This window comes from Ascaphus truei, chromosome 3, assembly GCF_040206685.1.
Source record: "Ascaphus truei isolate aAscTru1 chromosome 3, aAscTru1.hap1, whole genome shotgun sequence".
Taxonomy (NCBI): domain Eukaryota; kingdom Metazoa; phylum Chordata; class Amphibia; order Anura; family Ascaphidae; genus Ascaphus; species Ascaphus truei.
The window spans coordinates 79677465-79703737 of record NC_134485.1 but is presented as its reverse complement, the minus strand read 5'-3'; the positions used below and the strand labels follow the sequence as shown (position 1 = coordinate 79703737).

Genomic DNA, 26273 nt, shown 5'->3' with positions numbered 1-26273 from the left:
AAAAATTGTTTCCCTCTTATTATTATTATTATTAGTAGTAGTAGTTTTAACAAAATGTGTTTATATAAAAAGTGTGACATGGCCATGGACATGAAGAGAATACTTCCCAGAGAAAGTACCTTTGCCATGCTTTGGTGTGTGTGTATACACATAAAACATTGGCAGTGAATGAGGGAGGGAGAAAGGAGCAGTTAGTGTTGGAGGGAGACAGAGGGGCAGTGGGTGCAAGAGTAAGAGATAGAAAGAGAGCAGGATAGGTTGGGCAGGAGAGAGGAAGTGCAGGAGGGAGAAGTTGATGCAGGAGGGGGAGAGACACTGTCTCTGATCTGCCTGGGAACACGACAAGAGATTTGGGATTGGATAAGAAGAAAAATGGATAGAATCTGGAGACCAACGGTCATTCTGGGAGATACAGAGGGAGACCAACTGTCAGTTTGAGACAGAGATAGGGAGTGAAAGTCTGAGAGGCACACAGAGAGACAGTCCAGGTGACAGTGAGAGGGGTTTAAGAGAGACAGCCTGACACTCACAGAGATGAAAGAGGATGCTTGTAGGAGACTGCTATTTTTTTTAATTTAATTTTTTTAAATAAGGGCCGTCGGGTTAAAGAACCAGTTAATATATACAGTACACAAGTCTCATTTGGTTTTTTTCAAGGGGTCCAATTATAGTGTACTAAGGGAGGATGGCATAGCACATATAGACTGTGGAATTAGAGGGGTTACATATAGTATAAACCAAGTGTGACCATACCAAATTAATAATCTCTCTTTCGTTTGGAGGGCAAAATTACTCAACCTTATCTTTAACCGACAGAGCTGGTTTTAACTGAAAATCCAACCAAATGTCTTTTATTTTGCTTTAATGTATTTAGTTTTCAAAAGAGCAGTCCAATTTCAGTTAATAGATGCTTTCTATTTATGGGAACATTTTGTTAAAACAGTAGCTGAATTCTTGACTTAATGGCAGCTTAGTATATATTAACCACATCTTTTGGAAGGCATTAATGGCAGTGGTAAACAAAATAGCTATTACTGTGCAGTTTGCTAGAAACCATTAGCGGGAAAAGGTTAGCAGTTGTTGTGTTGTTTGGTGTGCTGCCAGCAGAACATTTGCTGACTACAAGCACATCCTGCAAACTACAAACATGCATGTCTCTAACATCTATATTTTTGTTTTGGAAGATTGCGGCTACTCCGAGTGGTTAAAGCAGCAGCCCCGGTGTTTTGACTATTAAAAATACATGTTCTCTTTCTCTTTAGCATTGTGAAGTCCTCCCCGCATCCAGTCTTTGGCAATGTCACCCCTTTTAAAATTCTGTAGCTGCATTCTGGAGATATCAGTCGATGAAAATGTGCCTCTCCAGGAAGTTAAAATGGCAATTTCCATTTAGCGCATTAAAGCCATAAAGGTTACCATGGCAACTACGGAGGCTACTGAAATAATAAACAGGTGAAAACTCGGCAAATAGAAAGTTTTTGAAAAAAGGGAAAAAGCAAGAAATAAATGACTACAGCGTGAACTATACATCTATGTGAGACGTGTCAGCTCTCATTGATTTTTCTGCGAGCCTCACTAATTTGGAAAGGAGCTTTTTTTCCCATGAAAATGCCATTTTGTTTTTGTCCAGAACCTCCAAATCTCAATGTTTAAGATCCTTTGAGGTTGGCATCTGCTATATAATGACAACATTTTAGTTTTTTTCCCCTTGATAATCTGCTGATTAGGCAGGCGGGCTGGCAACCCCAAACCACTAGATTCCCAAAGCAGTGCAATCTGGTCACTTAAATAACTTTTGGGTGAGAAAAAGAGCGTGTGCTGGTTAGGGAATCCAGCTGAGATTGGTTTAGTTCCATAAAATAGAAATCCCTGGAGCCATACGCTCAAGAGCAGCATGACTATGGGTCACAATGATCTGTAGCCAGACCAAAAGAAGAGTATGTTTAAAGGGAAATCATTATGAAATCGGATGTGGCTGGAGAAGTGGAAAGTTTTGGGTCAAGTTAGGAGGAAGGCGGTGTGAGGTGGGTGGAGCACAAGGAGAAAATTAGATCAGAAGTGACATATTTTAGTGTTCTTGGATCTGAGCAGGTAGTAACACCCTCCTGCCAGCCCTTGAAATAATGGATTAAAGGTTGGGTGGGAAGTAGTTATGTAAAAGGTGGTCCTGTAAAACATTTATTGAATGGGCAACCTATGCAAGCCTGCTACTTCATTTCTATATTTACAATCCTGGATGAATGGCAATGTTGTAATGTCTAAAATAATGAATACAAAAAAATGTTTTAAAGAAAGAAGGGGAAAAAATGCTGGGTGTTTGGCAATCCTTTCTAAAACAAAAATTGGCACAGCAGTGGAAGGACCTTTCTACAGGAATGCACGAGATTGGTTTAGTAGGTTAGATAGCAGTATTTCCCCTGCTTGCACTTGATGAGTTGGTTATGAGAGGTGATGCTACTGCCGTGCTAGGTAACTAGGTCTGGTGGTGTCTTCTCATGGTGGGAGAGGCGTTGCTACAGCCCAATGGTGAGCAGCAGAGCCTGGTGGTTTTCCCTCATACTGAGAGAGGCTGTGCTAGAGCCCATACGTAGTGGCATAATTTGGTGTTGTTTTCTCATAGAGGTAGAAGCAGCATTCATACCCAATGGTAAACAGCAGGGCTGATAGTGTCTTCTTATTGTGGAAAAAACAAGCTTTACCCTTGTTTTAGGATAACAGTCTGCCAGATACTGTGTTTATTGCTTAGTTACAGCAAGAGATACATATGCACAGGCCGAAGTCTGGTTAACATAGGCACTGAATCTTATCCTTACACTTCTATATTTATAGCAAGCAAATCAGGCATTGTCTTAATTACACAAATTAGCATAGATTCTTGCAGAGATAGCTAAAAGGATAGATATAACAGAACATGTTTGTTCCATTTCCAAGGCTAAAAGCCTAACGTGTGGTTTCCTGCTCAACTCTCACAGAGTGGGTGGAGAAAGATAACAGAAAACCGTCAAGAAAGACAGTTACATTTAGATAAGTAAAACAGGAATTTCTGTTTCCAGTATGGGATCTATCCCCCCCCCCCCCCCCCCACAGGTAGCACTCCGAGACTTTTTGGCCCTTATTTTTGTACTCTAAATCAATCTCCATCGGGGGCCAAATCCGAAGCGGAGTAAGGCAGAGCACCCAAAGTTGGGGGATGGGGGGCCTCCTGAACTGGATAATCCGGAAGGATTATTTTAAAAAGATTATTTGTAAAAGGCCTAAATGTCTGTGTCAAATTTTGTTTTCTAGTTTTAGTTCATCGTTGGATATACTGTACCCAAAGACTTGGTGTAAAGCAAGAAATTGCAAAAGTATTACAGGTTGATGTGTTAGATCATGTTTTTAGGCCCAAGTTAATACAAGGTTACTAACGATTTACTTTGCCCACGACATAAGTACAGTCTAGTCTTATCCCCACGGTTCGCCCTGGACCCAAAAAAGCTCAGAGAATGGAGCTTGGGCAGCCAGACCAGCTGAGTCTTGGCCACTACACCCAACCATGTCTGTGTTCCTAGAGACACAGTTGACCTTGTTTTTCTTTGCTCTCCCTCACCCCAAAATGTATTCCCAAGGGCAGGTGAGTATTAGGGCTGTCTCTGGAGACATATCCATGCTCACTCTGGAACTATAAATACGGGGGGAAATATTTGAAACAGCGGCCACAAGCTCTGTATGTACACAGATCAAAGAAAATGCTTACAAAGTATTATATAGGGGGTACCTAACCCCGGAGCGTCTGGCCAAGATGTACCCGGGAACGTCCCTTATGTGTCCTAAGGGCTGTGGCCAGCGCGCCACGTTTATTCATATGTGGTGGCTGTGTCCCAGGGTGGCGGAGATCTGGAAGAGGGTACATAGGCTGACGCAGAGAGTTCTGGGTTTTGACTTCCCTCTCGACCCATGGGTTTGTCTTCTAAACAAACCTTCAGGAGAATATGGATAGAAACCAAAACAAACTTATTAGGCATAATAATGTGCCATAGCAGCAGCATGGATAGGCCCAAAGCTGCCGGTTCTCAACCAAATAAAAAGAAGAATCTGGTACTCTCTTAAAATGGAAAGATTAATGGGATTCTGGGTGACATTTGCTCAAATTTTCAGAAAGTATGGCAGCCATGGCTGATTTATGAGATTCTCAACATGTAAGACCACCCCCCATAAACTAGTCCAATATTCTCCAGTGAAGACCTTCTCTGTTTCCCGGGTCGCCGGGGAGACAGCCAACCAAAAAAAAGTGTATAAGACATAGAGGGGTATGATTTGATTTGAAGTATACTGTATGTATGTTTATATTTATTTATTTTTTGCCATTGATCATTCATTGTGTATTTTTATAAATGTAATATGTGCTCGTCGGAAATGTTGCACCATTTCTCCCCACTCCCCATAACCCCCTCCCATTTCAATTTCTGTATTCCACCCTCCCCCCCCCCAATTGTTGGAAAAACTTAATAAAAAACATATATACTGTATATAGGGTGACCAGATGTCCCAGTTTAGCCAGAACAGTCCCGATTTAGCCAGGACAGATCCGGTTTTTAGCTGTTTGTCCCGGGTTTCTACTTTACTTGCCACTGTCCTGGTTTTTATCTATGCTGGCCACGCATGGTTGATCGGTGCTTGTTGGACGCTTGTGCAACCAGCAAGCTCTGATGACGCATGCGCACGACCATTCAGTAAAGTTCCAATCGCGCATGCGAGGTCGTCAAGTGCCGATCGCGCATGCGCTTAAGCGGCCAGAAATCACCAATCGCGCATACGTGGCCAGAAAGCGCTCATCGCAAATGTGTAGTCAGCACATGATCTCTTTTCCACTCTGGAAGTGTAGCTCTCAGCTCCGGTCACCACCTGTCTCTGCAGACCTCGAATGCACCTGCTGTGCTCAGGTCCGCGCACATCTAATCTAAGACGGCTGCCGTTCCTTTTCATAAAGGCTCCTCTCCAGCATAGTACCTCCCAGGGAACAGTGCACACACACAGGGGGTTACATTTGTAATAGGTAGATTGCATTACATTGAGATATGGTTTCATCTAAATTTGCATTAAACCTGCAATGATCCATTAGTAGAAAAGAAGAGGTTTTAACCCCTAAATCCCTCCACCTTCTGTTGCCCTTCTTTCTCAATGATGTGAAGCGTCTAATCAGACTGCTATTGTGCATATACCCCTCTACTCACTATTTCTAAAACACAATGCTAAACTTTTATGGATATTGCACATGATTTATGCCAGAATAAGCGCAGATGTCATTAATATCTCATAAATTAAAAAACAGATATCAATTAACAATTTGAAAATGACAGCATGATGGATGGAATGTAATTAGAACTAATTAAAAAGGGTAGGGTGGGATTTTTTTGGTTGAGTGAGCTTCAATCTGTAGCAGTTACAAAGCCCATAAGTGAATGCAGACACACCGTGATAGGGGTCTGGGACAGTTAGTCGCTGCTGTTTTGCCGTGGCCGATTGGCCGCCAGGACAGTACGCTGCCACAGATGACCATGGGAGTATGGAGGAGTCTGGGCCATTTTGGGTAATGCTGTTATCGGCAACCTGGGAGTTTAAACCCTAATCCCCAATCTTAACCTTAACCCCTAACCTCGAAAACCCTAATCACTAACCCCTAACACTAATATTCCTAAACTTCTCCCTAAACCCTAACACCCAATCCTAACCTTAACACTAACCCCTAACCCTAAAAAACTAAAACCGTAAAAAGCCTAAACCATGTAGCAATGGCCGGTGGTGAATTGTCCCACAGTGGCCAAATGGCTGTGGTAAATAGTTCCATTCCTCCGTGGGAGCCCTACTAACCTTCATGTCTTAATATTGAATAGAATTTTAGGGATGACAGTTCCCTTAATCCCCTCACATGCTGCACACCTGACAACATTTATATCTATGAAACGAGTCCAGCTGGCAATATGCTAGACATAAGAAAGAGTTGATTATCACTCAGTTTAAAGACATTTTTGTGTTCTATTTCTGACTTCAGCAAATGGGATAAAATGGGCCATAAAGGCTGGGAAAAACTGAGACTCAATCCAGATGAAACAGAAAGGGATCTGTGGGCTGCCACGTCTTTTCTTACCACTCCAAAATCATTACAGTACTATTGCAGTAGCACTGAATATAGGATAAAGTATCTGTTGTCTAAATTTAGCATAGGTTGAACTTGATGGACGTACTGTACGTCTTTTTTCAACCTCAGCTACTATGTAACTATGAATAAGTATAATATATAAACAATTAATGTAATAAGGTGCTGAACAATAAAATGCCAAGTGGTGTAGAAGAGGCTATTTTTCATGTTTATTTGCTCACAATATTCACCTTTTTTGTTTCTCCTTGCTAACTTTAAGCATTTTTTACGCATTATTATTATTATTATTATTGAGACAAAATATTCTGCAATGCTGAACAAAATGGTTGTAAGGACAAGAAAAACAAATAAAATATGTACAACTTAAAGCATAATGAAACAATAGGAGAAGGGATCTCTGCTCTAGAAAGTTTACAATAGAAACAATTTCAATTCTTAATTTCGACTTCCAGACACAACTGCAGGAAAAAATACAAGTAATAGCAATAATGTTTAATCTTCCAAACATAGGAATTATTTATTAAAAGGCTTGTTCAGAGATTCTCTCATCATTTTTTTTATTTCTTATATCTTTGTTTGCTTAAAAGCTGTAGTCCCTATGAACAGGTTTTTTTGGGAACAAATCATAGGGAAATAAAAACATTCTTGCTTGAACTCTACCTGACCATGTAATAATCATGACTTCTGTTTATGGTACAGTAATAACAATCTTTTTAACTGTGAGAAAAAGCCTAATGAGTACAGATAGATATATTTAGACTGCAATGTGAATAATAAATACCGGTAATTAAAGGAAGCATAAAACTCTTGATAAAAGGTGACATTTTTGCAGCCCATATCCAAGTGGCCCATTATAAGTGGCATGACTACTGAACAACTGAAGTTTAAAAGGAAGGAACTCTTACCCTAATGGATCTTATCCTTCTTCTCTCCTCAGGTAAAATCCATCTCTAAATCCTCATTGAAGCCTCTGCTGTGTGTATTATATAGTATATGCAAGTGATCCAATGCTAGGTAAAATCCATCTCTAAATCCTCATTGAAGCCTCTGCTGTGTGTATTATATAGTATATGCAAGTGATCCAATGCTAGGTAAAATCCATCTCTAAATCCTCATTGAAGCCTCTGCTGTGTGTATTATATAGTATATGCAAGTGATCCAATGCTAGGTAAAATCCATCTCTAAATCCTCATTGAAGCCTCTGCTGTGTGTATTATATAGTATATGCAAGTGATCCAATGCTAGGTAAAAACCATATTTGAATGCTGTTTTCTGTCTATCCCTAATCAAATTAAGTGTTGCCACCTAGGCAGGGAACACCCTGTGTAGAAAACCATTTGTTTGAATGTGCCTCAGATGTGCTAATTTAGCAGACAGAACCACACTGTTAGGTGACTTTTTAGGCATATATCCCCCCAGTCAGAACAGCTAGTCTGCCTGCAGCCCAAATCCAAGTGGCCCATTATAAGTGGCATGACTACTGAACAACTGAAGTTTAAAAGGAAGTGGCCCATTATAAGTGGCATGACTACTGAACAACTGAAGTTTAAAAGGAAGTGGCCCATTATAAGTGGCATGACTACTGAACAACTGAAGTTTAAAAGGAAGTTCAAAAGAAGTGAGGAAGAAGTGGACACCCCAACTGGCCCTGATTCCTGCATTTGAACTACGCTGGAAAGGAGGATATCATCTATACAAGACTGCATCATTACTGCTGTGATGCTGCCTTTACCATTTATATTTGCTGTGACTTCACTTCTTCTCAAATTATGCACTTCTTTCTACCAGCCTCAGTATGTCTCAAACTCTATTCATATATCTCCATCTCTCCTTCCTTCCCCACTTCTCAGTTCACATGAACTCCTTTCTTACCTGCGTCCTCTGACACCACACAGCTATATCCCCTGCACTAAAAAACACCCTTTCAAATCCTCTTCACACATCCTCTTTCTATCCATGCTTCTCCTCCTTGCTTCTGGGGATATCTCTCCCAATCCTGGTCCCTGTCTTATTCCTACATGCGCTCGTCCTCACCTGCCAACTGCAACCTCTACTCCTTCTGGGGTCAACCCCTCCAACCTCATGCCCATCCCCTGCCACCCTCCCTCCTCTCTCCCATTCTCCTGTGCTCTTTGGAACGCACGCTCTCTTTCTAACAAGTTCCTCTCTGTGCATGACTTCTTTCTCTCTCACTCCCTGCTTGTCTTTGCTATAACTGAGACCTGGCTCACTCAGTCTGACTCTGCTCTGGAAGCTGCCCTATCCTATGGTGGCCTTTCCTTCTCCCACACTCCGCGCCCTGATGGCAGGGGTGGAGGCGTGGGGCTCCTGCTCTCCTCTCTCTGCCATTACCGAACCCTTCCAATTCCCCCCTCTCTTGCTTTTCCCTCCTTTGAGGCTCACACTGTCCAGATCTTCTCTCCTCTCCCTGTTCATGTGGCGGTCATCTATCGCCCACCTACCTCTACTCATCCCCCTTCTGCCTTTCTCTCTCACTTTGAATCCTGGCTCTCTTTCTTTCTCTCCTCAGACTCCCCTGTTCTTCTCCTTGGGGACTTCAATTGCCACATTGATGACCCCTCTCTCTCTTGGGCTTCCCGCTTTCTTTCTCTTACCTCTTCTTTTGGCCTTCAACAGTGGACTGCAGCCCGCACCCACAAGGATGGCCACTACTACTACTTAGACCTGGTTTTCACTAAAAATTTCTCTCTCTGATTTCTCCATTTCCCCTTTGCCTCTCTCTGACCATCATCTCATCTCATTCTCTTTATCTCGCTTCTCCCCTTCTCCACCTCCATCTACCCCCCGGTTCTGCAGAAACCTGCGCTCTATTCACTTACCTGACTTTGAGTCCACTTTACGCTCCTCCCTCTCCTCTCTCAGCTCTGCTACAGACCCTGACAACCTGGTCAGGAACTACAACTCTGCCTTATCCTCCTCTCTTGATCGACATGTCCCGCTTTCTCTCTGCCGCCCTCGCCCTTCTAACCCTAGACCCTGGCTAAATTCCCACACGCGCATGCTGCGTTCCTCCACTCGTTCCTCTGAACGCCTCTGGAGGAAGTCTCACACTCTCGCAGACTTCCTTCACTACAAATTTATGCTATCCTGTTTCAACTGTGCCCTCTCGCAAGCTAAACAAGCCTACTTTTCTGCACTAATCAACATGCACAAGTCTAACCCACGCCGACTGTTCTCTGTCTTTGATACTCTACTCAAACCACCCTCAGCTGCCTCTCCTTCCTCCATCTCCGCTCAGGACTTTGCTGACTATTTTAAGGAAAAGGTGGAATCCATACGGCAGAACATCCCCTCTGTTTCTTCCCCCCATCCTACACCTCTTCCTAACTCTCCTCCTGTCTTCCTTGACTCTTTTTCCACTGTCTCAGAGGAGGATGTGTCGCTGTTGATCGCCTCTTCTCCCTCTACCACTTGCCCTCTTGACCCCATTCCCTCCCATCTCCTAAAACCTCTAGCTCCTACTATAATCCCTACGCTTACACACATTTTTAACTCCTCCCTCTGCTCTGGAACCTTTCCATCCTCCTTCAAACATGCAACAGTCATACCATTACTCAAAAACAGCAAGCTTGACCCTACCTGTCTTTCTAACTATCGACCTGTCTCCCTCCTGCCTTTTACCTCTAAACTCCTTGAACATCTTGTATTCTCTCGCTTGTTCCATTTTCTCAACACCTATTCTCTCCTAGACCCTCTACAATCTGGCTTCCGCACTGCTCACTCCACCGAAACAGCCCTCACTAAAATAACTGACGACCTCCATGCTGCCAAAGACAGAGGTCATTACACTCTGCTCATATTACTCGACCTCTCTGCAGCATTTGACACAGTGGACCACCCTCTTCTCCTCCACATTCTCCATACTCTAGGTATTCGGAACAAAGCTCGATCCTGGATCTCATCCTACCTCTCCCATCGTACTTTTAGTGTCTCTTCTGTTAACACCTCCTCCTCCTCTATTGATCTCTCTGTGGGGGTACCCCAGGGCTCTGTCCTGGGACCTCTTCTCTTTTCTCTGTACACACTCTCTCTAGGTGACCTAATAACATCTTTTGGGTTTAATTATCACCTCTATGCCGACGACACACAAATATACTTTTCAACACCTGACCTTACACCTGCTGTACAAACCAAAGTTTCTGAATGTCTCTCTGCTATATCATCCTGGTTGGCCCTCCGACGCCTTAAACTCAACATGGCTAAAACAGAGCTCCTCATACTTCCTCCCAAACCTGGCCCTACTACCTCCTTCCACATTACTGCTGGAACTACAATCATTCACCCAGTAGCCCAAGCACGCTGCCTAGGGGTCACACTCGACTCCTCTCTCACATTCGCCCCTCACATTCAAAACATTTCTAAAACTTGTCGCTTTTTCCTCCGCAATATAACTAAGATACGCCCTTTCCTCTGTTGTTCGACTGCTAAAACTCTGACTCAGGCCCTCATTCTCTCCCGTCTTGATTACTGTAACCTCCTGGCATTCCTGCCTCTCACCTGTCTCCCCTACAATCTATCCTAAATGCTGCTGCCAGAATCACTCTACTCTTTCCTAGATCTGTCTCAGCATCTCCCCTCATGAAATCCCTCTCCTGGCTTCCGATCAAATCCCGCATCTCACACTCCATTCTTCTCCTCACTTTTAAAGCTTTACATTCTTCTGCCCCTCCTTACATCTCATCCCTAATTTCTCGGTATGCACCATCCAGACTCTTGCGTTCTTCTCAAGGATGTCTTCTTTCTACCCCCTTTGTATCTAAAGCCCTCTCCCGCCTTAAACCTTTTTCACTGACTGCCCCACACCTCTGGAATGCCCTTCCCCTCAGTACCCGACTAGCACCCTCTCTATCCACCTTTAAGACCCACCTTAAGACACACTTGCTTAAAGAAGCATATGAATAGCACTGTGGATATTCTGAACACGATACATAAAGCTTGGCCCCCTGCAGACGCACTTACCAGAACTCCCTCCTACTGTCTCTGTACGTTCTCCCTACCTACCAATTAGAATGTAAGCTCCTCGGGGCAGGGACTCCTCTTCCGAAATGTTACTTTTATGTCTAAAGCACTTATTCCCATGATCTGTTATTTATATTATCTGTTATTTATTTGATTACCACATGTAGCTATGTACACTAATCGCGCTATGTACACTAATGGCGCTATATAAATAAAGACATACAATACAATACAATACAATACATCAACAATATAAAAAGTGAATTTAAAAACGGAGTAATGGGTTCGTTTCTCAAACCAAAGCAACATTTCTACAGGTTTACGGTATTCAAAGCATAGAGGGCTAGTTAGTAGGCAAATATTATTATTGTGTATTCGTAAAGTGCCAGCATATTCTGCAGTGTGGTACTAGGGTTGCCAGGTGTCTTATCCAAAAATACTGGACACAATGGTGAAAGGTACGAAGCACTCGAAAAGTCGGTGGGGTGGGGTCTGTGGAGAGTGCACCCTCCCCAGAATCATCATCAACATCATCTCATTTCCCCCCATCATCATCATATCATCCACCCCATCATCATCATCATCTTCATAGTCCCCCTCATCATCTCATTTCCCCCCTCATCATCATCTCATCTCCTCCCATTATCATCATCTCATTTCCCCCTTCATCACCATCATCATTTCCCACTCCCATCATCATCTCCCCCCCCCTCCATTATCACCATCATAGTCCCCCCTAATCATCATTATCCCATTTCCCAATCCCATTATCATCTCATCTCCCCATCATCATCATCATCATCATCATCTAATTTTCCATTCTCATCATCATCTCATCTTCCCCATCATCATCTCATCTCCCCCCATTATCATCATCTAATTTCCCACTCCCATCATCATCTCATTTCCCACTCCCATCATCATCATCATCTTATTCCCCCCATCATCATCATCTTATTCCCCCCGTCATCATCATCTTATTCCTCCCCATCATTGTCTTATCCCCCCCCCCCCAATATCATCATCTCAGCCCAAATTGTATTTTGTCCTTACCTTAGCTCCTGGCAGGCTGTAGACAGCACCGGAACCTGTCGCCGGGGTGTGGGCTCCGCCCTGCCATCCTCTGGTTGGTCAGCCTCTCCTCCACTCAGACAGCACACGAGTCCTCCTGCCTGCTCCCGGCCACCGTCCGCGGCCCACCCTCTCAGCACCAGTGCTTCCATCCACACTCGGTGCTGCCCTCGCGCTTGCCACCACTGCCACCCTCGTGCTTGCCGCTGTCGCTGCCCTAGCCACAATGGTAATACCGGACACATACATGTCCGGTATTACCTCCAATTATATACCGGACACATAGCAGAATTACCGTCCTGTTCAGTAGAGCTGTGTAGGTGTCAGAATATTATCATTTAGGCCACGTCCATAGAAGGACAAGCCGCGCTGAGCCGTGCGGACGCTCCGCGCTGAGCCCCTGCATCCTCAATGAGGATGTCCTTAGAGGGGGCTCACGCGAGCGTCCGCAGGCGTGCCGAGGAGTTGGATTTTTCAGCCGACAGCCAAACTGTTTTTCAGAGCGCTGTCGGCTGAAAACATCCAATCAGCGCAAAGCAGCGTCAACGTCACGGCGCCGTGACGTCAGCGCCGTTGCGTCGCGGGCGATTGGCCCAGCGACGTCACTGCCCCGCCTTCCTCTGCCTCCCCACGATCGCGCATGTTGGCTTGCCTGCATGTGCATGAAATCGCACAGAATTCAGCAGGCGAGCCTCAGCGTCAGTGCGGCTCCGAACTGCTCCCCCCTCTATGGACGCAGCCTTATGGAGGTCATGCTTATCCGTACATGCACTCTTTACTTATAGGAATCATGTTCGTTAGGAACCTTTTAATTGCAGAAGGATTAGGTGTCAAAACGTTTCACCACAAGATGAATAGGTTAACTTGTACACTTGCCGATCCCAGCTGCTGCAAACAATTTTGGCTAAGGCCCCGCTCCCTCAGTCAGCGAGCTCGCACTGCAGACCGGCGGGGCGCTGACAGACAAAGACCGCGATATGCGGTCAGTAGGAAACTTTAGGAGCGGGGGGGGCGTGACCAAAACGGGTCGGGTGGGCGGGGTGTCATGATGTGGGGGGCGAGGCCATTACACACAGGCACACATGGAAACCCCTCTGCCGTGTTGCTTCTCTGTCTTTCTCCCCCCCCCCCCAACCACCAAATATGCTGCTGCCTCTGCCTCTCCTCCCCGGGAAGATGAACTCAGCAGGAGCTGGCCGCAACCTTTCCAGTGAAACCGGCACCGGAGGGAGGGGAGGCGGGGAGTGTTCAAAATGTGGCAGGGGGCCACATATATATATTATATATAATATCTGCTGCTTTTGCTGGGTGTTGCAAATAGCTTGTGTTTTGGCCCGCCCCTGTCATGGCCCCGCCCCCTGCCACATTTTGAACACTCCCCGCCTCCCCTCCCTCCGGTATATATATATATTTATTTCCCTGACACTGCTTCCGGCAGTGACCATAGCCCTCACACTCCCAGAAATCCCCCCCCCCCCTCCTCCCGGAGCAGGGTCAGCCTGCGAAACGGGCACAAGAGAGGAGGGGGGGCGCTTCAAGGCTGCAGAGACACACAGACTTCCCTCCAGCTCCCCTCCTCATTGGCTCACTGCGAGACCACGTGACGCGTCGCCGCACGGGAACACAATTCTCTTGTATCCCCTGCTGGCTGACGCGTCACAGTATGTAGTCAGTTGGCAGTGAGGAGTGACTGGGACCGGATCGTGAGGCTACAAGGCAATGGCGAGTAGCGCTCACGCGGCCGCCCACGCCGCCGGGCGCAGCGGGTCCCAGCCCTTAAGGCCACGCAAATGTACGTGTAACTTGACCAATTGCACTAATCTGTAAAGATGGTAAAAGTCATTCTCTATATCCAGCCCATCACCTCTCTGCCCAATGCTGATGACCTTTTACCATTGTGAGCATGCTGAAGGTTATCTGTAGTAGCTCCTATCTATCATGCTGTCTGCAGCAATACATATCTCTTTGTCCCTGACTAGACCTGTCAAATAAGTGAGAAAGAGGGGGCTGCCGCTTTCTGAAATGAAAAGAAACTTATCTTTTCACACATAGTTGTAATAGAGAGCAGCTTTTGTGTGAGTTCCTCTTTATCACTGCCTACATGCACTGTGTGAAGTTCACTCTCCAAACCCCCACCAGCACATCCAGACGCTGATATAAAACAGCCCCATTGTACTAGGTCCTTATTTTTTGTGACACTATCTATTCATTTTCTGACATTATCTGCTTTTTTGTGGAGGCCCAAGAAAGCAAATAAATTGCGGAGTCCTCTTGCAGCAGCTTCCACTGTTGCTTTGTAAATGTTATATTGTTCAAAAAACAGTGGAAGCACCACCAGTAATAAAAGCACTTGGCCATTGTCAATACCTTAGTTCTTGTTCCTTGATTTTGACATGTTTGCAATATTTGTTAAATAGATATGATTACATAATTTAAAGCATGATGGTGCATTCAAGGGTAACCCCCATAAGCCTTGAAAGTGAGTACAATGCATTGTGTACACTTCTAGCGAGGCATGCATCAAAGCAGTATTTGGGCATAATTAATGCAAATACTGTAATTAGGACATGTCTTTTAGTGCCAATGAGTTAAGGCGTTTTCCACAAAGAAGCCCCAATGCTACATACAAAATGACAAATAATTATGTTAACTACTATCTGTTATTCTTCCCATAAGTAAGAGTAATTCGTCAAATCCTTTGGCCAACACATTATAAGCCTGCAACCACGTCACGGCTAACCCTTTCCTGCAGGTCCTACACTGCCTGCACACAGTCTCTTTACCCCTACTGGGGGAAGCATCTCAATAGACTGGTCATTCACAAGTACATATCAGGACCTGCTAATTAAAGGAGCAATCCAAGCAATATTCTACGTGTGTGTGTGTGTGTTTTTTTATTAATAAATCAGTTCTGTAATATTAGGTAATACTTATTACCTTTTTATTTTAAAATTCAACTCCATGCCATTTTTAGTGAGTTTTAATATACTAAGCATCCTTTGATTTCTGTAGCAGGGTTTAGCCACCTACCCAGCAGTGCAAGATCTTTGTAACACTTTCCTATTTGTGATCATTTGTTGCCAATATTCCCAGCAGTTTGAGCTGCAAACTGTAACAATAGATAATGTTACCTTAGTAATATAAGGATACATTCTAGGTGCTGAGTTACACTGACTGAAGGATTGATGGAAACTGAAAGGCAGCCATTTAGTGAACTCTGGGAAGCAGGATCTTTGCTGATCGATCACGGGAGAACCAATCGATCAGCAGTTTAAGCAATTAGTTGATAAAGGTAATTAAATCCTGCATATACAAAAACAAGATTTCATTTTTCTTTTCTAAGCTGATTGCCTCTTTGACATGGGGTGGGTGAGCTTGTTTCCAACCTGCAGCACTATATAGCAAATACTATTCTGGAAATATGGTCCTCAATTGGTCCATGTTCTTGACAAAAGTTGTGGGAAAGCAACATTCTCTATCAATAAAGAGTTGACGGTTGTAAGCTCTGTAACTGAAACCCCTTTATCATTGTAACAAGTATGTCACAAATCCTGGAGGATGGAGACAAGGAAGAAATTGAGACATGTCAAAGCACAAGGAGGCTGAGTTATTAAAAAAAAAAAAAAGAATAGGTGGAATAAAGAGTCAGGGGAATTTAACTCAACAGACAAGTCAGTTATTTTTAGTAGGTTAGGATTTAGCATACGAGCGATTTACCTTGACAGGCAAAAGAAGGTACAGTAGCAAAGCGGACCAAGTCTGAGAGTGGTAGTAAATTGAAGATTACTTCCGCTCAATTGTGTTTCAAGTGCCAAAACCCGCAGCAAATAAAAATGTATGTCTAAACTACGACAGATAATTGTGTAATTTTCAGGAGAAGGGGACATTTTAAATCTTTGAGTTATAATAATAATAATAGCATGTTCTTGTATAGCGCTGTTAGATGTATGTAGCGCTTTACAGAGACATTTTGCAGGCACAGTCCCTGCCCCGTGGAGCTTACAATCTATGTTTTTGGTGTTTGAGGGAGGGAATTCCACTTTAGTTTAGCTCCGGCTGTCGGCTCCATTGCAGATGTCATTCCCCCTAAAAACAACAAGCAAGTGCCCATGCCGTGCCTGGCAAATCATAAGGGCCTCTGGTGTACCAGGGCCACATCATACCAGGTACAGGACATCACAAGAGCATTCTAAAGGTTAAATCAGTGGTGGGGAAGTTATATTTTACTTAAAGAATAGTAGATGCATGGAGTGAATGTAATATATAGAAACACATACACACACAGAATAGAAATGTGACTGCGAGCACTGCAAATGTATTGTCTATGTTAAGCAAACATGCCTATTTGGTTTGCCCTGTCTTTGGATCCAGTACAGATAGTCAGTATCCCCAAGGGCTGAGTTACTAATTGCCTATATATCATGCTCATTGTTCTGCCACTTAAGAAGTAATGATATATTTAATTTACAATTGGGATGCTGAGTCGTTTTGGCAACACTCGCTTATACAGACACAGGAGCACAATGCAGTGCTGCTAATACACCTGATACCCCCAGATGGATCGTCTTGACCGCATAAGACAGGCAATATCTCAGTGGTACATAATGAGAACACCACTGGATCCAAGGGAGGATTCATTAGTTTTCATATTACTTCTGCAGAAACAATTGCCTAAGTGAGAGAATGATGCGCAATGGATAGATCCTTAGGGAAAGTTCAACATGTATATGCTCCATCTATAGCCTATTCCTGATGTCTACACAGTATAATACAGGCTGTGGTTATGTGTTAGTCCATTTGTAGATGTGAGATAAGTTATCATTTGGAAAATCTTCTACCTTTTATTCACCTAAGGCCCCGATTCTTCCTCTGAGCTCAACTGCTGTGCTCCAATTTCTGTGGACCCCACAGTTCCTGAGATATTTTTTTTAAAATCTTTTTTTAAAGGGGTCATTGATTGAAAACAGCTGCCTGATATTTTTAAGGTGGGCCATTGTAAATCTGTGTCATTCTCTTTAAAAAAAATCACACATTTTTGTCCTTTTGTTCCTCGGAGAGACAGCAGATTATAGTAATACAGTTCTCTGTTGGAGTGGCCTTTTATGCTCTGTATTGCTTTACAGGCCCCTCGAGCAATGAATGAGTTAACCAATCCTATTACACCATGCCACTAAATGAGCAAACTGCTATATAATGTGCTGTGACATTGTTGTGGGAGAGACAAACATGAATTACACTATCTAAATAATTTATTCTTCGTTACATCTCATGCATAATTCTAACCTTCACCTGCAGCTAAACAATATCACCACCAATCAGGGCCCTGGGTGCTATCTTTAGAAGTAATGTGTGAGGTGCGTTCCATCTCCCTTCAGTGTTTGCCAATCCTGTGGAACATATTCCGCTACAGCACAAGGACCCTGACCTACTTTTGTACATACTACCAACAATTTGTTCAGAACCAATAGGCCTCTTCAATAGATTATGTTCAGGAAAAAAGAGGCCACTCCAATACTTGTATAAATGGTTACTAGGAGTATACTGGTTGAAAATGAATCCTTGCCCTTCCAGTCTGCATCAGGGGTAGCCAACTCCAGTCCTCAAGGACAACCAATATGTCAGTTTTCAGGATATCCCTGCTTCAGCACAGGTGGCTCCACCACTGGCTCAGTCAAAGACCTGTTGGTAGTCCCTGAGGACCAGAGTTGGCTACCCGTGGTCTACATAGAGTATAAAAGTAAAGGTAAAGGAAGGCAGGGTGATATGCCATGGAGGAGCAGTATTGAAAGCGACTGTCCAATTCCATTTTAGTATTTTGAATCTTGATTGCAATGTTAGCACATGTCTACTAGCACAGTAATGTGGGGGGGGGGGGGGGGGCAGTTACAAGGCTGTCCCTTTTTTCCATGACTGTGACACATCTGGTATATTTTGTGCCTGATCTGTAATTAGAACCGAGCGGAATCTACTTTTAGATACATGGACCAGTCAACACCCCCAATATTGGGGTTATAAACTATAGTTTCCCAGCTACCAGACTGGAGAAAAAACCAATGCAAAATGATTGTATTATATTTATCAAAGGAACAAGTCAAATTCATTTAATTGGAATTCCTTTTCTTTAATAAATTATATTGCTTCCCCCCCCCACTGATTTTGCAGCTGTGAGACTTTAAGGATGATTCCATTCCGATGGTTATGTAGCAATCTTCCAATGGAAAAACTGGGGCAGAAAGTGCAGCAACAAATAACACCAGATTTATCCAAGAAAAAAAATCTTGACAGACTGTAGTCTTTTTTTTTTGTCCATCTGAATTAAAGCTCTCTGCCACCCTTACTGTGAGACAGCAGGTTGTATTGAGGGCATGTTGGGGTATTTAATAGTCATTGAACTACCAGCGGAAAAGGAACAATAAAGGGATTAGTAATTGACCACTGTGCAGATAATTAGAAGAGAAAATAACATAGCCCTGAGGGACTATTGCCATCAACATATAAATAACGCTTATTTTCAGCTATTCTTTGCTGGCGTTAACTTGCGTTTCAGTGAAAACAAGTCCCAGTGTTTTACTTTTCAAATAATTTATTTTCCAGCTCTATGCATTTCTTAGGCCACTAATACTGCATATCAACAGCAGTCATTGAACAGCTATTCAAATTACTTTGTAAGAGACAAAAAGAGCTTTGTTCTATGTTTCACTCTTGCTCAAATTAAAGATTCAACTTTCCTAATAAACTCCTTGAACTGGTTTAATTTGTATAGACAAAAATATATTTTTTGTTAAATGTTATGAGAAAGCCTAGATTCATTGTGATTCATTCAGATTCAGCCTAGATTCATTCAGATTCAGTACTTTTCCGTTTCCCTTCCTCCCCACTGCAACTACATAACATCTTCTGAAAACCTAACAATCCTGAAGTGTCTTCACTGGAATTGAAATCCCAGTGTCAACTTCTTGTGACTTTGGGCCATACTTACTATGTGCTATATTTAGCAGTGCTAGTCCATAAGACACCTTCCACCATGACTAGCCCGACTGTAATGTGTCTTCTGGCATGGATAGAATTTTAGCAGGGGTGCTACACTCCTGTCCTCAAGTCTCCCCAAATAGGTCAGGTTTTCAGGAGATCCCAGCTTCAGCACACGTGGCTCAACCAATTGAGCCACCTGTGCGGAAGCAGGGACTGATTGAGTCACCTGTGCTGAAGCAGGAATATCCTGAATACCTGACCTGTGGGGGGTGTACGGGATTTGAGGACTGAAGTTGAGCACCCCTGTGTCATACAGCAAAACTGCTTAGTAACTATGCACCGTTATGATTCATTCCCTTGAATGGATCAGTAAGAAATATTCCAGCAGGGAGGGTGTCTTATGAAGTAGCTCCTCACAGTAAATGTACTGTAGCCCTCCTAGTTCCCCATTAGCAACAGCCATAACAACCGAAAAGGACCAAAATCAGTGAAATGTGGGTGTTCCCAAAAATGTTTTTATTTATTTATTTTTTATTTCAATTGAACATTAGCAACTTATCAGTGAGACTCCATTGCTAATTATGAGATCACTTATAGTCTGCGAAAAATCAGTAAGTCTGACCCCCAAATCAGTGAGAATCAGTGAGAATCACAGAAAATCTGTGCGAGTTGACTTGTCTGCAGCTAAATAAGACTGTATGGGAAGATTTGAATGTATAATAGTGTGTGCATTTTCTTTGCTAAATAGTACATATTTATGTAATTAATTGAAAAAAAGTGCTTAATCTACTGTTGTCTTATGAATACACAACAATATCCTGCCTGTTTTTGTTGAAACCAACTAGTCACTGGGTACTTACAGTACAGCACGCCCTACAAGACAGGAAGACATTATTCTGTTTTAACTTAATACAGTATAGTGTATTTGACAATAAACCATCATTTTGTTGCATTTCCAATCAGTTACTGGTAAGAAGGAAATAGTCTTATCATAATGTAATGCATATTGTATCACACGGTTCATGAAATGCAGTTTGGGAGCTCTGTACACTGCCTATCTAGAGGGTACAGAAAATATAAAGCTAAAAATAATCTCCTGGGCCCTTAGGAAAAATAAGGCTGTTCATTTTTGCACTAAATATGGAAAATGTATTCACTGTAATACAATCTAAACATACTCTACTGTACATATGTCACCATTGTAGAAGAATACATGTACTCTCATCCTAAATTGTCTAACTGAATTTGCAATCACTATTTCCTCTGGAAGTAAATTACTGTACACAACCAGATTACGCTTCAGGTAAAGACAGCATTTTTGTCACAATTCCTAGTCTTTAGTTAAACAGTTCAGTTCATTGTTCTGTTTATAACTTTCTTCTTAGTAATAACCTCTCACTCTATATTCTTATTCTCTAAAAGATACATACACTGCCTTCGATTCTAGAAACCGCAACATCCTAGAAACCCCAAGACTCTTTTGCAAAGTGCTGATTCGTTCTGCTTCTTATCTTGGTGCTTTTACCAGCTCCTTTACATCTTTAGACAGTAACCAGAAAAGGATACAATATTAATGAAGGCAACTCCATTGTACAGTACCTAGTCGGAAAAAAAAACTTATTGCTACTGTACCTTATAAAAATCCCCTTACAGTAGCCCAATGCAAGCCAGCAGAATATGAAGAGTTCTCCCTCATTCCTTCTAAATTTAAATGATTGGGTTCTGGAACTCGTATTAATACAGGTAGTCCACGTTATCCAACGTTTCACTTTACAACGAATGGCATATCCAACGCTTTACAATGCAACCCTAAGGGCTGTTTTTCGACGCCTGAATGCGTTATCTGACGCCTGAATGCGTTATCCAACACTCACCGCCACTGATTAACATGGGACTCACTTTACAGCGGTTTCACTATCCAACGCTACTTCCAGAACGGATTCCGTTGGATAACCAAGGACTGCATGTACTGGAGAATAATAGATTTATAGGTTCCGTTATATTTTGGTAATGGACCAATAGTGTTGGTCCACAGGAAATAATATCATCGCAGTAATTAAGTCTACAGGGTTCTGAAACCTGACAAGTCTGCTCCTCGTGTTCTGTCATAGGAGTTCCCCAATGGCGATCATTGTGACACTACACTGGCCATTGCAATACACTGTAGAGGGACATAAACACCATGTTTAATGCTTGCCGTTGCAATACATTACTTCAACGTTTCTTAGGAAAGACACATGAGCAAAATATTCATTATAATATTTATACACCTGGTTAACATTTCTCTAAGTGCTCATGTTATGTGTGTATCCCCCCTTTGGGATACTATTTTCACTCCATATTACCCTTTAGCGCCCTAAAGGGTTAACACTGTTTGCTTGGAAAGTGTAACACTCCTCTCCCATCACATGATACACGGTTACTAGGCAGAAACCTAGCCACGCCCACCTTCTAGAAGGTATCTAGCTTGTCACCTGATATAGCATGAATTTGTAGAATCCAGACAACTCCCCTGTAGGCATGGTTACAAGTGATGTCACTAGAAGGTATAAATAGGGGGGTGGAAAGATCTGGAGTCAGGTACTTGGAGGACTCACAGAGGAGGAGTCTCAGTGTATATAGTGTGTCATGTTTGTTTAGAGCCTGTGGTGGATTTCCCATTAGGCCCGATAGGCCCGGGCCTAAGGTGGCAACATTTGGGGGCAGCAAAAATACCCGCCCCCATATACAGATGCCACACTCTTGGGCCTATCGGGCCTGATGGAAAGGCACTTGTCTGTGGCGACCGCCTCGTTGCTAACTGCCTTTCTTCTCCTTCTAAATCGCAAATGACGCCGTGGACGTCAACAACATGACATCACACGGTGTCTCGTGGCCATGGCAATGTTGCGTAGCGTCGTCATGACATTGTGTTGCCATTGCAATGCAATGCCATGTGACGTCACGTTGGTGATAACTGCAGCGTCATTTGGCACTGCGATTCGGAAGGAGAAGGAGGAGAATCCTTCTAAATAGGGTTCCGGAGCACAGCGTGATTGATCCATACTGACCTGTCCTAAATGCGAGCCCCTCCTGATAACCTTGGGATAAGGAGGGTACTACTCAGAGTGACGGGATATGTATCCCTGACGTTGGAAGCATCTCTACCAAGGTTCCTGTGGGGAGGAGGCAAATCCCAATGCAGGGATAGCGAATACCATTCAGACCCAGTGCTAAGGGTGCAAGTCCAGAACAGTGGATAGGGGTGAGAGCTGCCTGGGGAAGAATAACTAATGCATCTTTATTATTTGCCACTCATTATTGCTTAAAAAAAGATTTGCTTATATGTGGAACATAATCAATGGAATAAATAAAGCTCTAGTTTGTACCAGTAAAGTTCCTGGCGCCCTTCATGAACATCATACACCATACACGCCCAGCTAGCCCAATTGCTAGCACTCTCAGAAGGTAAATAGAGACACTGATACGGTGACCAGACGTCCCGGTTTAGCCAGGACAGTCCCAGTTTTTAGGCCTTTGTCCCGACTTTTTTGGCTACTGTCCCTGTTTTTATCGGTGCCGGTCGCGCATGCGCAATCGGCATTTGCTGGCTGCTAAAGCGCGATGGGCACTTGCCGGCCACAAACGTGCGATCAGCACAGTGCATGCACGCGAATCGCACACGAGCAGCCTGCCAGTGCCGATCGCACATGCGCACAAGTGACCAATCGCGAATGCACGGTTAGTGCCCGCTACTTGCACAAGCACGGTCCGGCATCAACCGCTCGCACATGTGCAAAATTTATCCCGGGGACAAATATGCTCCTCCCCTCACCCACATGCTCCAAACATGCGACCGAGGGGGAAGGACAAGCTCCTCCTGCGGCCCGCATCTCCCCCCCCGCTCCCAACATGTGACGAGTGGGAAGAACCAGCTCATCTTTCGGCCCGCATCTCCCCCCCCCCCCCCGCTCCCAACGTGGGATGGAGGGGGAAGTACCAGCTCCTCCTGCGGCCTGCTTCCCCCCCGCTTCCCCCCACGGCCAGCTTCCCGCGCTCCCCCCGAGCCCACCTCCCGTGGCCCCCCCGAGCCCACCTCCTGTCGCCCCCCCCCCCCGAGCCCACCTCCTGTGCCCCCCCGAGCCCACGTCCAGCGCCCCGAAGCCCACCTCCCATCCCGGGCAGCTGCCACGGGGATATCGGGGGCAGGAGAGGAAAGCGTCCGGCAGAAAGCTGCATCCACCCGGTCAAGGTAAGTCACCCCACCCAGTCACTGTCACCCACCCAGTCACTGTCACCCACCCACTCACCCAGTCACTGTCACCCACTCAGTCACTGTCACCCACTGTCAAAGTCACTGTCATAGTCACCCACCCAGTCACTGTTATAGTCACTCACCCACCCAGTCACTGTCATAGTCACCCACCCGAAGAAGCAAAGCTGAGGGATTCTGCCACCAGTGCTCAAGGGCTAACAAGTGTAGAATGTCTTATTCTTTAGTCATGATGACACATGTAAGAGGCATTAAAATAAACACATATAGCGTTCTAAGCGGACAAAGTGGAGCAGGCTGGGGGGAGGGGTGATAAGGGGTGACGCTAAGAATCGCCGACTATCCTGAAGGAGAACAGCCTGGCTAACACTAAGTCACCCTCAGCCCACTCTGCCAATAAAGTACCTGCTGTCACTCTGCTTGATCCGGTGTATCCACGATGAAATGAAGATAAACCACCAGCGTGAATGCCTGCAATGCAGTGTGTCCTTGAATCCACGTGCTACCTGCAGGAGTAACCGGAACAGCCAAACGAAGAAGCGGTGCACTGAGGTAAATATGAAACCAAACGCAGCTCTAACAAAAAACGACTATTTATTGAAAAAAAGGACAAACATCACGAAGCTAGGAACCTCTGGTGCGTTTCATCCCACAAGGGACTTTGTCAAAGTCTCTTGTGGGATGAAACGCGTCAGAGGTTCCTAGCTTTGTGATGTTTGTCTTTTTTTTCAATAAATAGTCGTTTTTTGTTAGAGCTGCGTTTGGTTTCATAGTCACCCACCCACCCAGTCACTGTCAGTCACCCACCAAGTCACTGTCACCCACCCACACAGTCACTGTCACTCACCCACCCAGTCACTGTCACTCACCCACCCACTGTCACTCAAAACTGTCACCCACCCAGTCACTGTCACCCACCCAGTCACTGTCACCCACCCACCCAGTCACTGTCTCTCAAACCCACTGTCTCTCACCCACCCACCCACTGTCTCTCACCCACCCACCGTCTCTCATCCACCCACCGTCTCTCAACCATCTCTCACCCACCCACCATCTCTCACCCACCCACCGTCTCTCACCCACACATCCACCGTCTCTCACGCCCCCACCCACTGTCTCTCACCCACCCACCCGTCTCTCACCCATCCACCCACTGTCTCTCACCCACCCACCCACTGTCTCTCAACCCACTGTCTCTCAACCCACTGTCTCTCAAGCCCACTGTCATTCACCCACCCACCCACTGTCATTCAACTGTCATTCACCCACCCATCCACCACCCACCCACTGTCATTCATACTGTCATTCACCTACCATCATTCACCCACCCACCGTCATTCACCCAACTGTCATTCTACTATCATTCACCCACCCAGTCACTGTCATTCACCCACTCAGCCACCCAGACAGGCAGTCATATGTCTTTTGTTGAAAATATAAAAATAAACAGGTTGTATTGTAATGTTTTTTTCTGTATCACAATAAGAAAACAGTTAAGTAAAAGTTGCGCGCTATAAGATATTTTTTCGTGGTAGGTGCGCTATGGGTTTGGGGCGGGGGGGGCGGCCTGCTCCTTTCATTTGTCCCGGGCCCCATGATTTCTGTTGGCGGCCCTGCCCTTATCCCATGCTGTCCTTATCATAGAACCAATAGAGCTGGGAGCAGGTGGGCTCTTTGCTGATCACACAGTGACATCACACAGTGACATCATACACAGGGAGTGCTAGAGGAAATGAAACCCCCCAAGTCTAACTTTAAAAAATGATGATAATTGGTGTCAGATTTGGGTAAAAAAAGGTAACAATTACTTAGACTAAGCCCCTTGAACATGTCAACAAAAAGCAATAAGGGCAGCAACCCTACATACAGTATGATTACTGTCACAGCATAATTAAAAAAAATATATATTTTTCTTATTCTTTTCATTGAGTTTTATTTAGCAGTTCAGCATTAGGAGGTTCAGCAATGTGTCATGCTCCGCCGCTACACCCTTTCTCAAGCATGGCACTGGAATTAGTTCACTTTGTTCCAAGAAGAGTTTGTACCTGTGAGTGTTACTGCTACGTTACACTGTGTATTCGTGGCACTATAACGTTTTCTTACATATCCGCAGTGCCTTGATTCATCTCCTTATTGGATCTATACTGGATCATACACAGGTTTTCCCTGGCGTCGGGAGCACCGGTAATTGTGTCCCTTACTACTTTTTTTTTCTTGTTGTGCAGCATATACTTTTTTCTTGACTGCCACATTAGCGATATTTTTCTTTTATTATATACAGCTTCAAATGTGTGGACTGTGCAAACATATCATTATGGCTTTTAGCCAATTCTGCATCGGTCTCCGTCACTTTTTTTTCTTTCACTTACTATAATCTCTATTTCCAACTGTATTCTGTAGTCTTATTAGCCCTGTGCATATTGATATACCAATCGTACTACCAGCGCAGGATTCCCTTGCACTAATACGCAAAGGCTATTGCTCGGACTCGAAGTACACACATTTTCATCAATATCAGAAGTGGGAAACGTTTTTGGCAGTGCCACATAACTCATCTCTGTGTGATTTTGGGAAATAATTATACTTCAGTGAGTTTCACCATTTTAAAAACCCTTCAAATGTTCTGTACATCTGTGGAACTGCTTAAAAATGTATTGTGTCTTTGCTGGAACCCCAGCCCACTAATTCTATTAAATTTAAAATATATATATATTCTTGTGTCATTTGAAATAAACTATCATTAATCTTAAATTTTGCATTATTTATAACATTACTGTATGACATTACAGTACAACATGTAATACTTTTTTTTTTTTTTTAATGATTACATTAATAAATATGGCAACAAAAATAAAATAC

General features: G+C 44.0%; 1 protein-coding gene and 1 long non-coding RNA gene across 12 annotated transcripts in view; one reads left to right on the top strand and one right to left on the bottom strand.

Moving 5' to 3' along the window:
• RAP1GAP2 (RAP1 GTPase activating protein 2) overlaps positions 1-26273 on the bottom strand; it is a 693938-nt gene that overhangs the window by 286232 nt on the left and 381433 nt on the right. The window lies entirely within an intron of this gene.
• On the top strand, positions 432-7170 carry LOC142490934 (uncharacterized). Its single transcript, XR_012800162.1, has 3 exons — positions 432-488; positions 1263-1452; positions 7077-7170. It is a non-coding gene; the product is annotated as an uncharacterized LOC142490934 (long non-coding RNA).